The sequence below is a fragment of the Theropithecus gelada genome, chromosome 3 (genome assembly GCF_003255815.1).
Source record: "Theropithecus gelada isolate Dixy chromosome 3, Tgel_1.0, whole genome shotgun sequence".
NCBI classification, from domain to species: domain Eukaryota; kingdom Metazoa; phylum Chordata; class Mammalia; order Primates; family Cercopithecidae; genus Theropithecus; species Theropithecus gelada.
Genome location: NC_037670.1, coordinates 98,546,277 through 98,558,887, shown reverse-complemented (window position 1 = coordinate 98,558,887; position 12,611 = coordinate 98,546,277). Strand labels below are relative to the sequence as shown.

Here is a 12,611-nt window from a genome sequence, read left to right as displayed (position 1 = left end):
CCTCTCCATATTTACTACTAATTCGAAGTACCTCATGGAAGCCTTTCTTCCTCTCCTACCGGATGAGATGTGTTCTTAACATGTAAGACTACTATAAATATTTCACAACAATTAAATAATTACTATGTTATAATTTGTGTCTTGACTATTATGCTGTGATCTTCCAGGAGGACAAGAACTAAGTCTCTAAGTCTCTGTTGTTCATTGCTGGCTGATGAATTGTATTAAGCAAGGTTAAAACTACACTTTTTTTTTTTTTTTTTTTTTTAGATAAGGTCTCACTGTGTTGCTCAGGCTGGAGTACAGTGGCACAATCATAGCTCACTACAGCCTTGAACTTCTGGGCTTAAGCAATCTTCTTACCTGTGCCCCTAGAGTAGCTGAGACTACAGCCCTGCATCACCACCATGCTCAGCCAATTTTTAAAATCTTTTGTAGAGACCAGGTCTTACTATGTTGCCCAGGCTAGTCTGGAACTCCTGGCCTCCATCCACCTTCCTGCCTTGGCCTCCCCCAAAATATGCTTTTTAATGACTGTCCAGTTCACATTATATTTTCTGATAACATTCTATAAAAAACTATTTAATAAAAATAATTTATTAGCATTTTAAAGAGCTATATCAGAAAATCATGAAAAGATTTCTTCAGGAAAATAATTTCCATGTTATAAAATTAAGTATTTTTTTGTGTGAATATGTGTATTATTATGCATATATATAAGTGTAATTGCACATGTGTGTGTGAATGTGTGTATATATATATATTTATATATAGTCTATTGGTATGAAATGGATGGTAATTTTCTGCTATACAGAAAAAAAAAAAAATCACTTAAAACTCATACTGTGTTCTATTCCCTAATAGTGTCTGAAGGTTCACTTTAATGTGATTCTGATTAGCGATGGTCATCTTTATTGATTTTCAAAGAAAAAGGGAGGAAAAATAAGTCAAGTTGATGTGCAGTTTTGACATTTCTAAGGAAAAAATACCTTGTGCTTGAGGTATGTCTGTAATATTATGCAAATATCCCAAAGTAATCAAATCTTCCTCATAATGTTCAACTTAGCTGAAGTTTCATTCAGTGGGTTTCAGATAAGTTGATGTGTTTACTGGATTTTCCTCTTAGTCTTTCTGAGAATTCTTAGGAATGCTTGCAAGACCCAAAGATATGCCAGGTGGTGGTGTTCTGCAGACCACTGGCCAAATTTTTCTATTGGCCCATCCCGATTTGCTAAGGACCATTTCAGGTTGCTGTTATCTTCTCATATCCTTTTGCTTCCCCCTTAATTCCTCTCCTATATGTGATAAAATGAAGTGAAGATCTAAGAGTAATATGAGGATTAAATGAAGAACTATAAAAGGCTAAAGGAGATTAGATACTCGAGCTCCCTAGAATCCATATGTCTTATCTTCTCAGAGACCCCTACATACTGGCCCATTTTGTACTCAATCCTTCAATGTTTTGGTGTTTTAGAATCCATATGTCTTTTTAGGCAAAAGGCTGCCCAAAATTCCTTGCCCTTAAAATCTAGAGTAATGTAGTGAAGAAGAAAAAAAAAAAAAGAATTTAATCTCTTCAGGGGTTAAATGTTGGCTTATTATTGTTATTATTTGTTTTGAACTTAGGATGATTGGCCATATGACCATGCATTTGCTTTAGGGGAAGAATCTCATGGCACTATATCCAGACCCTGGAGACAAAAGCAAGAGAACCATAAGAGTGAACCAAATGCATCTCAAAATTTGTGTGATTCCATCTTAAACTACCTAGCGTATAGCATGCACTCAGGACTAATTCAAATTCCTAATTCAGAAAGCAAAAAACTAACTTTTTAAAGGGCACAGTCTGATTAGAAACACCCCAAATGTGTTAGTAATTAGAAAACAATATTTAATCTAAAGTGTTTTATCACTTTACTAGCTTAGTGTTTCATTGCTCTCAAAATAATGAAGAGGTACTTGTAAGACAAAAAAGTGCTCACTAAAGTAGCAACTCCCAGAATGATGAATCTGTCTGTTTTAGTGACAAATTCCAGACGCGACTCTACAAGCAAAACTTATTTACAAGCTCTAACGTGTCAATTTCTAGTCTCCAACAATTTTAAGTTCTTGACTACATCCAGAGCAACAGGAAGAATCTGCTGGTCACTCTGAAATAGCATTTTGTTTTTGCCACACAAAGAATATTCAAGCTCATTATTCATGCTTGTTATTTTGCCTTAGTGGTTGCAAAAAGAAATATTAATTTCTTGAGGTGTCTTGGCTTGAGTTGGAAGACAGAGGGGAACACACTGAAGATCCCTCAAGACAATGCAAGCTTATGTATAAGAAGGGACTTGCCTTAAGCTATGCACAGGCAAAGAAAGGAAAAAAGGGACATAGAAAGGAAGTGGTGGGGAAACAATTTTCAGACAATTCCTCACCCTAGTCTGGTGATCCAATGACAAATGAGACTGTCTGAAGCAACTCTGACTGAAGAGCAGCATCAAAGTCTCTCTGTCTCTCTTTTTCTTTGCCAAGGGAGGATGTTCGTATTTGCTATTTTGTAAAGCAATGTTTCATGCCAGTGTCCTTTGTTCTTGCCTATAAATTGAGTCCCAGAATTTCCTTTTTGCTATCTTGCAAGTGTAAAGTGGGTGTGATTGGGGATAATATCCCCCATTGGCAGTCCACACTCCACACTCATGACTCTTCCCTTAGTCAGACGTGCTGTGAACTGAATCATTGAAGGAAGGTTGATAAAGCAGGAATGTTTTGAAATGAATTTTCTATACACTTCTGTAAACTGCCTAAAGATGATGATTATCATCTGAGAATAGGAAGCATACACTGCGTGGAGGAGGGGAGAAAAAGTGGACAGGTAGTCCAAGAGAAAAATTATCTGCATCATTAAGAACCAACTGTCAAAGCAGAAACCAGAATCCAGGGAGTGTGTGGGGTGGATCCACAGGTTGATGAACAGAAGAGCCACCCACTTCTCAATCCCACTCCCACTCCACACCTACTCCCCAGAGAGTGAGTGAAAGCTGGAAATAAAGCTTCTGTTTGTCACTCCTGACATCACAATTACACCTAACTAAACAAAGGCCTGGCAAAGGCAGTTTTAACCCTAAACCTCAGAGTCAGAAGGGCACCTGTTTTAGATTCAACAAAGCAGCCCCAAATGCCTGGAAGGCATGGTATCTTTGTGGTCCCCCTTGCCAGGCAAGTACAAACCCTTGTGAGCTACAAACCCTTGTGAACTACAAACCTCTGGCTATGAGTTCTTTCTTCTATGTTTCCTTGGGATGAAACTGTCAACTATGGAGAAAAAGTAAGGAACCTTGTGTTGGACTTTGAAATTCAACATAATACCTAAATAGTAAAGAAAAAAGAATGCTCTACTCCCTCTCACAAACACAGTTGCATGTACCCTTGTCCTTGCTAATTGACTGAGGAATGAAGTATAAGATAGTAACTACAGATTTAAAAGGAAAATAAATTTCATACACTATTCTCCAAAAGTAAATGTTAAGATTTCTGAAATTTACAAACATGTATACTATGTGTATATTTATGGTTCTTAAACTACTTGAATTTATCTTAGCAGTAAAATATCCCCCAATAAAATATTCCTCTCCTTCTTGAAAACATGACCCACACAATGCTAAGTGAAATATTTGTTACAAATACTTTTCCAGTGGTTTAAACACTCCAAATGCAAAATAAATTGCAAGGAAAGAATAATATTTTTGAATATAGTTTTATGTGAATGAATTGTTTATGCAAACATAGATTTAATAATCTGAATCCAAATAACAAAAAATTATTCCAAAATATTTTACCACCGTATCCGGTTTTTACTAACCTTTATACCCCTCAGAAAGTTACTTTATTTTGATGCTTTTCTATTGGCAACAGTAAAATCTCAAGGGACTTAGAAAAGGTGATGGAGGGGGAGTATTCTCAATCTTATATCATTGCAGTATTCACTTTAAAGCAATGTAGTCCTTTTCTGTTTCTGCCCCAACATTTCATAATTATATCATTTTACAAGAATTGTGTAATTTACATAACCACCTAAATTGTCATAATTGCTAGAAAGTGCTGAAAAAGCATACGGTAGGCATTTCAGATTCATTTCTGCTCTCTGTTTGAAACTCATTTTAAATGCCTTTTGCATAAAAATTCTTTTGGTCAACAAAAAAGTAACTTGTATTTAATTTTGCAGGAACCTTCTCTTCTTCTCCTTCTCACACTGACTTCTCTTCTTTCAGGAAGACTTTCTCAGATATTATACCTGAGTACTAACAGGGTTACATGGTAAACAAACCCCTTCCTCTTGATCATACAGAAGAAGCTGAGACCACAGAGGTTAGCTGACTTGATCTGAATACCACAGGTCACATCTGCGGAGCCAAGTCTAGAAATCACTTTTATTTCACTTGCATGTTTTGTTCATTGTCCCACACTGTTCTACACTGCATTTAGAAAAAGGAAGAGGAAAAATACAAGAATGGAATGGTCTCTCTACAGTTTTCTCAGCATGCCATTTCTATTATAATTATCTTAACCATCTGTTTTGCTTGGAACAGGCGAAAGAATTTGATATTAAGAAACAAAACTTATTCTATACAACAGAGAAGGGCTTCAGAAATGGGACCTTATTTCAGAATACAAGAGTGGATATCAATTTTATCAGAGGTTCATCAGTGAAGTAGAATGCCAGTATTTGACCATTACTGGTTTGAAAATCAGTGACTCATGTAGTTTTGTAAATAAAAATGTGCAACTCAAAGTTATTCCAGCATATTGTTTATAATATTTGCTATGAGTGTAACGTGGAAACCTGAAGTAAAGCACCACTAAACAGTTAAGGGTATTGGAAAATGGCAACTTTTCCCAATACCCTTAATTGTTTTTCTTTCTTGAATTCTGTTTCAGCTTCTCCTCTAAAAAGCTAATCCATCCTTGCATACTTAAAAGACAATGTATTAATGTTCAGCTCCTTGAAACTAATTTAGCTGTTATGTGAAGCTATAAAACTTAGTGGCAACATATGTGATAGGCGTAAATAACAGACCACACTTCTGGAATGCTTACCTAGTGCACGTGTACACATATATGGACACACACACTGCACAAAACACACACACGGATGCACAAAACATACATGCAGAAGCACAAAACCAATTTATGCTTCAGAGTTTTGAAATAAATAAGAAATAAGCTGTTTCACTTATTTTACTTTTCTGTCAAAAATTACTGTAATATATGTATTTTACTGCAAATTAAGAAAAAAATTGAGAGTGATGTACCTGTCTTGCAGTTATAGGCTTTTCAAATTAAAGATAGTATTTGAAAGAACCAATAATACTTCAAAATCATTATTTAAAAAATTATTACAAATTAACCAAGCTTCAGAACAGGTAAACTCCCAACATGGAAGGCAGCTTATCCCTTTTGAAATGAGCATGGAAGGCAGAACAATTTTCATAGAAAAATGGGGAGTATTCATTCCAATTAATTAAAAAAACAAACTGTTATTTTGGCCAAAAAAGGAAAATTAATAGCAAAGGTAGGATGAACCAGAGACCCTTTCAATATTGTCTTCTAGAACATAAAGTTATTATAATACACTAAAGAAGAAAAAAAATGGAAACAACATATACATTGATAAAAGAACAATTTTTTTCTGTTCAATGAGTCAAAATTTTTACAGCTGATAGATGTACTATAGTTCTGTAATTTTCCTGAAATAATTTTAGAAATGCTGGGAAATCTCAGGTAAAGGAAACAAAATAAAGTTCATAAAATTTTCTAAAAATCAAAGCCATGAAATTTTTGCCCACTGTGAAATAAATATATTAGAAACAAGTAATTCAATTCCAACTTTCTCTTTCCTGTGATAGTTAAAAAACTTAACCGGCCGGGTGCGGTGGCTCAAGCCTGTAATCCCAGCACTTTGGGAGGCTGAGGCAGGTGGATCACAAGGTCAGGAGATTGAGACCATCCTGGCTAACACGGTGAAACTCCGTCTCTACTAAAAAATACAAAAAAATTAGCCGAGCGTGGTGGTGGACGCCTGTAGGCCGAGCTACTCGGGAGGCTGAGGCAGGAGAATGGCATGAACCCAGGAGGAGAAACTTTCAGTGAGCCGAGATCATGCCACTGCACTCCAGCCTGGGCCACAGAGTGAGACTCTGTTTCAAAAACAAACAAACAAACAAACAAAACCAGAACTTATAAACCAATAACTTAACACATGAAAGCCAGTTCAATTCTTACACCAGCACACATCTAACAAAAATTGAAAATAAATAGAAAAATATGTAGTGAAAACAGTCGTGTAGACCCCTAAACATTTTCAGAGTTTAACATTAAGCACTTTTTTTTTTTTTTTTTCTCATGGTCACTTTTCTTTTTTCCTTTCCTTAGTTGTAATGTGATGTTTATCCTCCACTTCTTAATTTCTTGGCAATGTGGTAGAGCATCAATAAACCAATCTGGCATATTAACCCTAGTAATCAGTTTGGAATGTGGATAAACTTCTTTTTGCTATTGCTTAAATTTGTGCTCTTCTTGTAAATGAGGTTCATTTTATAAACCACAGGTAAAGTTCCATAGTCCAACATTACACTTGCCCAGCATATTTCTACGTGAATCATTTGTGATATGCTATTACTTTGTTTAAAATATATATATCCATATATATATAAGTATTTATATGCATATATATTATTTATGTATAAATGTGAAGGTGAAATGGGCTCCTTCACTGAAACAAGAAACATGGGCTATAAATGGTATGCTCAGTGTATTCATGTTTCATTCTGCCCTTCCTCCATTCCTCCCTTTCTCCCTCTTTCCTTCTTTCTTTCCATTATTTTTGACTTCCTTCTGCTTGTGTATTGTCCTTTATTCCTTCAAGAGGCAGGCTGTGAAAGTGCTAATATATGAGAAATTTATTCTTTAATGTAGTGTATTCAATCCACTAACATGCCTGCCTAGCCACCAAATAGGCATTAAATGTGAGAACACAGTCATGAGTAAGTATAGATAATATATATTTTATTTATAATATTTTACAGTTACTCAAGGTAGTTTTTAAAATGCCATTTGAATTTTCATTCATATATAATTCATGCTTTTATTTGGAATATTAATCAGAAACAGGCCTGAGAACAACAAAATAGTTTATATGGTGGAATCAATAATATGATTACCTAAGATATGAAACAAGATGCTAAATGCATTGTTATCTTGGCACCTAAAAATAGATCATCTTTTTAAATTTGCCTGCTTAAGATAACATAAAAAACAAGATAGTTGTTTTTTATTTTTCTTGATAATCTTTGTAGTGTTTAAGGAATGTTAATCATTCATTCATTCAATAGTAATGTAAACACAAAAAGTAATCAAGAATCTTGTCGCTAGTCGAGGTGATAATTATTAAAGGCCATTTATATTACTACATATATCACTAAAACTTAACAATATTATTTTTGCATTAACACATTTTGAATATGTCTATTAAATTGGTGTTTCCTATATATACAACCATATGACAAATATCTCTCAGGGATTGGTGAAAGAAAAATTTCTCTGAAACTCATAACCTTTTATCAGAAATAAGAATTAATGAAAATTATTTGATATGGTTTGGCTCTGTGTCACCACCGAAATTTCATGTCGAATTGTAATTCCCATGTATTCAGGGAAGGACCTGGTGGAAGGTGATTGGATCATGGGGCGGATTTCCCCCACGCTTTCTCACGATAGTGAGTTTTCAGAAGATCTGATGGTTTAATAGTGTTTGACAGTTTCCCCCTTCGTTCTCTCTCTTTCGTGCTCTGGCATGTGAAGACTGTGCCTTGCTTCCTCTTCTGCCATAACTATAAGTTTCCTGAGGCCTCCCCAGCCATGTGGATTGGTGAGTCAATTAAATTTCCTTTTCTTTATAAATTATGCAGCCTTGGGTAGTTCTTTACAGCAGTGCAAAACCAGACTAATACTTTTGATTTTTTACTTAATTTCCAGGAATTTCCAGGCTACATTTTTGGCTTAACAAGAATAACTTTTCTTAGAGTACATTTTCTGATTTAATAAAAATCAAACTTAGCAATGATCATAGCAAATTATTCTCAAAATGGTACAGGACGGAGGAGTAAAGTTGTTGTCTTCTGCAGAGAGAAAGGAGGTGGACGTGAAGTTGAATCTAGGCAGGGTAGTTACAGGCAATTCTCTCTGGGTGGTTGAATGGCTGAACGGTTACAAATAGTTGAATTTCATATTATATATATGTGTACTTAGTAATTAATTTTTAGATGCTTATTGAAATATCATGAATACAAACTAAGAATGTTAGCATGCTTTATATTGGGTCTTGCATATTTAAAAATAATTTTGTATGTGTTGTTTTTACTAGGTCAAAAAAAAGATCGAGACATCTAAAACAATGATTATGTTACAGTGAAGAAGGACTTTGTTTTGTCAGCAATAGAGCATTTTCCAAGGGAGATAGATGAATGCCCACTCTCAGTGCCTAACTTTGTAACTGCTTTTGCTGTTTGTTTCCTCTCATTCATTTTGCATTCCTGTTAGGCTTGCATCTGTTTATGTTACTTGTCTATTATTCATCTACAGGATAACTGCTCAGCAGTCGTTACTTCCTTTCATATCTTTTCTGCATCTTTTGTTTCCATGGGTTGTTTTGGCAATAAAACCAAGAAAAGGGTACAAAGCTTATAAAAAAATGCAGTTGGAACATCATGTTTTTACAGCTCTAAGAACGTTATTGCTGATTTCAAAAAGTTTTTTTTAAATGTTAAAATGTATTCAGCAAAGTTTAAAGCTCATAGGTATGATAAATTTGAGAATTTGAGAAAATGAAATTTAAAAAGTGTTTCCAAAACAGCTCACTACTGTTTGATCTTCACATGGCAGGCTGCCTTGTGCAATTTTCTGATTATTGTACATTTTAATACCTAAGTTTCAAGCAATGAAGTCATGGTAATTCCTTACATTTATATAGCACTTCATAATTTTATTGTGTGATTACTCATTCATTATATCCTCTAATCTTTCTAGGTAGATAATTAGCATCTTCATTTTAAGAATAGGGAAAAAAAGGGTAGTCACTTTGTTAAATGATATGCTAAGGTCAAAAGGTCAATGAATCTCTGAGCCTGGAATCTACATTAACTTGATAGCCTAGCCTGGTATGGGTCAGAAAAATCCTCACAATATACAGTTGCTCCAGACTTCCTATAAGCCTAAGTGGTAAGATAAGGTTTGGGGATTTTAGATTATGTTAGCATAGTCTTATGTGTGATTTTAAATCATTATTGTGTACCTAAACTTATTAAGACTCTATTATCAGGGGATTGAAGTTTAGTTGGGAAAGAGGACTAACATGTGTCTATTTTACCACATTACCTTCATAAATGCTTAAAGGAATATACTTTAGGTCTTATTTTTGCCAAGAAGATAAAATTAAAAATAATTTGATCCTGCTACCTTACCAGCCACTGCATATACATTTTGTTTAGAAAATAATGGAAAGAAAACTGTGGCAAAGTGGAGAAGATAACACCATGGAGGCACACATATGTTCTGTATCTTCCCTTATCAACAATTACATATTACCAATATATACACACCCAATAAGTGGAAAACTTTTCTGCCCAAGAGATTTCACTTTTTTCTCTCTCTGTTAAATAATTTCTACATTCTACATCCCACTCTTGTAAAAGAACAACCCAGTAATCCCCCAAAGTCTAGGTTCCATGTAAAATACATTTTGTATGATCATTATGTAATATTTGTGAAAAATCGGAGAATTTTAACAAAGCATTTGATTTGCACCCGAAACAACCAAGAAGTGTCAATGTTTCAATAATTGCATAATTCTTTTTAAAGTTATCATCTTTGGAGTGCTAAAGCTATCATTAAGTGATAAATAGCAACATAATTTTATTTTGGCCTGTGCCATCCTGGACTCTCCTAAGAAACCTCAGTTCATACTTCCAGATCATTATCAGAGCTATCCCTGTCATCATGGTGTAAGATGACTCCTAAGGAAAAATGAACTACGTCTCTCTATCTCCTAAATCAAAAATGTCAGAAAGGGCTCCCTTACCTTTTCTACCCTCCCCAAGAGAAAGACCTTTGGTGAAAAAACTTAGTTTCTGCCATTTGGGTCACTTTATTTACTTATAATGGCGAGAAGCTACCTTTCTACTCTGACATCTTGCTCTCTGTTGCTGTCTTTCAGTTGCTGAGTAATTAACTCTTAATAAGCTGAGTGACAGTAAATGGTTACAATTTAGGAGGATTAATAAAAGTTGCTACTAAAATATATATATTTAATAAGCACAGATGTATCTGAAAATTTTTATGTATTCTCCTTACTGAATTTGTAGAATCTGTTTAGGTAATCACTAACCCTTTAGATAGGGTCTCTCCAAGTTTCCTTCAACAGATATGGCTTTAATATCAAGTCAGCTCTGCCCTTTTGTTGACTCTCAGTCATAAATCCCAAGTAGAGGTTGGGAACTCAAGCATCATCAAGAAATGATCTGAAAGTGACTTAAATTGTGTTCTGTCCCAGATTAAGCCTTTCAGAGCAACTATAAATGTACAGCGCTTTCATCTAACCTAGCCCCATGGGCATTTAATGAAAGTAAGTGCTCATTACTGTTATTGTTATGAATTATAAAATTAATAATTTGTATACTATACATAAGACAAAATCACAATAGAAAAAACAACCAACAGCCTAATTTACATTTAGTAGTCCAAACATACAATTTCTCCTACCTAAAATTTTTACTTTGGCATTTTCTTTCATGGCTATCTGTAATTCTATAAAGGTCAGCAAAATACTGAGCTATTTTGGCCATGCAAAGAAGGGTTAAACATAAATCCTAATGTATTACAATTAAATATATAAATGCTATGTTCCTAAACCTAAGTCATACAGCTTAATATAAAAAATGACATGTAAGTAATAACCTATAGAATACATACATCAGGAAATTGTCCTTAAGAAATCAGCTGATTTAAGTAGCTTATAAACACTAAATAAAAATATATTGCAAATCAAAAGCTTTTTAAAGTTGAATTGGAATTTTTTTTTTATAACTGATTTGATTTTACCTGAAAGTAGGAAAGCAAAGTAAAATGAACAAGTAAAATTTATTTCGCTAAACCCCAGGGAGTTTATAAATATGTCATGAGAACATTTATGTAGACAAAATAACAGAAAAGGAGCACATTAGAGATACAATATGCAAAGTATGGGAGAAAATACTAAGAAAAACAGTTTTACTAACATTATAACATGACTGAAAATTAATGATTAAATAATTAAGAAAATATCTCACAAATTATTTTTAGAAGCAGAGACAATTGGGATAACAAGACAAATAGCATCAACATATACACACACAGATATATATATATATACACACACAAAAGTGACCTAATTTATATATTTCAACATATTTATATTGAAAAGCCAATATGGAGCAAATCAACTTTATTTAATTTATAATTATTAGGCAGATGATGCCTGAAGAATGCAGAAACCTTAGCCATTTTCATTTGATTATTTCAGTCCCTGACCTGCCTACAGGCTGACATAATTTTCGTTCACAGAGACCAGTCTCCAGTGGTTACCAATCTTGATCTTTCAGGGTAGAATGAGTTCTCTTTGAATTACTGGAGCAGGGTGTATGCGAGGATGGATAAATCAGCCAAACCGAAAGGCCTTGCAGGGCAAAGAAGCAGTAGGGCACCTGTCCTTACATTGTCCTGAAAGTGACCTCCTGTGTGACTTTCTGCGAGGTAAGAGGTAATTCTGCCTCTACTTTGGCTTAGCTTATATCACTCACAGTAAAGGTCACAAATCCTGACAGCTTTCTGTGCTTGAGACTCCGATTACTGTGTATCAGAGAAGGAGCAGAGAGCTGTGAGACCTGCTTCTCTTAGGAATCTAGGTCAGAATTCATTCAGTAATGCCACCCAGGCCCTTCAAAGCAATATCTTACATTGTAGAAATACTTTGAGCAAATCCTGACGGTTGTTCATAAATTATATTACAACCTGAAGGGAGAAAAAGTTATTCTGTCCCTTTTTTGACTCCAGCTTCTCATAAGATAAGTCATAAAATTTAATTGGTGTCCTCAGAGCAAGGTCATAGTTCTTAAATTCACCTATACCCTTCATAACCTCCAAGTCAATAATAATAACTGAAGATGATGTGTTAGTGCTACTAAATTTGATAGAAGTGTCGGCAGCAGTTAATGTACAAGAAACCCATCCAAATATATGAAGGCTGTTTTTTTCTTTTAAGAATGTGAAGCTTTCTGAGTGTCTCTGAAATACTGCAAATGTTTGGAATTTGGACTTTATGTAAATAGGAAGCATATGCACATTTGTTAACAGAGGTGACAGTATGAAGATTGGAGATTGGAAAAGGGTAAAATAGAGGGAAAGAATAATATTTTAAGAAAGGAAGTTCATACATTAAATGTAAATAAATGGAAAAGTCTATGAGGAAATGCTGTAAGCCTATTTTTAGGTAATTTACCTTTCCAAGACAAAAAGAGAGGTAGGAAAAGAAAAAA

General features: G+C 34.4%; 1 protein-coding gene and 1 pseudogene across 18 annotated transcripts in view; one reads left to right on the top strand and one right to left on the bottom strand.

The window, feature by feature from the left end:
* DGKB (diacylglycerol kinase beta) overlaps positions 1-12,611 on the bottom strand; it is an 837,327-nt gene that overhangs the window by 86,169 nt on the left and 738,547 nt on the right. The gene's annotated exons all lie outside the window — the stretch shown is intronic.
* LOC112620549 overlaps positions 1-12,611 on the top strand; it is a 58,318-nt pseudogene that overhangs the window by 43,473 nt on the left and 2,234 nt on the right.